Source organism: Corvus brachyrhynchos, unplaced genomic scaffold, assembly GCF_000691975.1.
Source record: "Corvus brachyrhynchos isolate BGI_N302 unplaced genomic scaffold, ASM69197v1 scaffold61, whole genome shotgun sequence".
NCBI classification, from domain to species: domain Eukaryota; kingdom Metazoa; phylum Chordata; class Aves; order Passeriformes; family Corvidae; genus Corvus; species Corvus brachyrhynchos.
The window spans coordinates 4,962,643-4,964,190 of record NW_008236478.1 but is presented as its reverse complement, the minus strand read 5'-3'; the positions used below and the strand labels follow the sequence as shown (position 1 = coordinate 4,964,190).

Sequence of the window (1,548 nt, the reverse complement as noted above, 5' to 3'; positions counted from 1 at the left end):
TGTGTTTGTAATGTGTTTGCTGATTTTCATATGCCTTTTAAAATCTGTAAAGCATCTGCAGTCTGGCAAAAATTAGTGTCGTACACAGTGTTTCATATCATGGTCAGAGGGAAAAGTAATGTTAGGTGTTATTGCACATCTATCAGTGACCTGTTCTTTGTGCTCGAGAGTATCTGTGTCAGTTGCCCATGTTGATCTGCTACTAAAAACAAATGTTGACACACTGTGGCTTCTGGCAGACAGATGATGCTGTACTTTGGCAATTACTCTTTACAAATTAAGAATGACCAAAGGGTATATATTTTTTATTCTTACACCAAGAATCTCTCATTGCTTCTGATCTAAGTGGATGCCTTAAACAGAAGTAAGATTAATTGCATTGCAGTCCTCCTGCTGTGCTGGAATTCAGATCTGTTTCAATGAGCACAGATCATTTATTGTCTTAGGTGGCACTTAAATTCAGCCTTCTCACTCATGTAGCCTTGGAATATTTGCTCCTCAAATTCAACACCTTTTCCATTCATGCGTGTAACATTGAACTTCTAATGGTAGGAAACTTTAAACATGTATAACCATGTATCTGTATCTCTATAGATACAGATGTATGGTTATCTATGGTATATCTATGACCAGACTCAAGATTCCCTCTTTGCCTAATGTTTGTCAGTTATTATCCTTTTTGTGCTATTCAATAGAGCAGATATCTCCAACTTTTTCTGAAGGAAGTGTAGACCCTGACTGGGTATTTATGCTTATAGAATAAAATTTTACTTTTTCCTCAACTCAGTTCGAATTTAATCAGTTTTCTGATTTTATTCTTTCTTTTGTCTCTTTCTGAAGAAAAAAGAAAAAAGAATAAGCCATATCTGGCTGTGCAATTCCATCTTCACCTAGGTAAATCACTTGAGTACTTGAGCAAGCTCAGACTTCTGTAAAGTCTTAAGGATTTCACCCATTTTATTCATGTATAGCTTCATGATTATTTAATTTCAGTAATCCAACTTCTATTACCACCTGACTATTTCAAGGAAAACTAAATTCTACCATTTAAAAGATTTCTCCATAACATTCTGTTTTCCTGCCCTTAAGTACCTCTCACAAATACACGTGTGTACATCTGTGCACGTGTATAATGAGGGATAAGCATCTGGGTGGAATTCCTTATATGAAGTTCTAATAGGAAATTCTGTGTGCACAGCACAGTATATATACTGTGAATGAAGGAGATACGTACAGGTATACATATCTACACATCAGACAATTTTACAAGAATTAATTTGTTAGTTTAAAATGCTAAAATTATTCCCTGAGGATTTATGAGCTAAGAATGCTCAGGGGTTTAGTGTCCTGACATCTCTTTAATTAGCAATCTCCAAGATATCGCACTAAGAAGATGCTAAGCCAGTGCCTTCTGCCATATCTCAAGAGTATCAGAAGGCTTGGAAGCCACAGAGGAAGATGAATGTATTATGTGTGTGAGCTATGCAATATGTATAAAGTACATTTTCCTTACTAGTAACAGGTTAGGACTTCTTGCTACCATTCCTG

The 1,548-nt window shown here is 35.9% G+C and overlaps 1 protein-coding gene across 1 annotated transcript in view; it reads left to right on the top strand.

Moving 5' to 3' along the window:
- The first annotated feature begins 1,398 nt into the window (after positions 1–1,398).
- Positions 1,399–1,548, top strand: part of PDE6C (phosphodiesterase 6C) — a 28,459-nt gene continuing 28,309 nt past the window's right edge. Inside the window, exon 1 of the mRNA XM_008643914.2 lies at positions 1,399–1,541. The gene's annotated coding sequence lies outside the window, so the exon portion shown is untranslated. The remainder of the gene's footprint in view (positions 1,542–1,548) is intronic.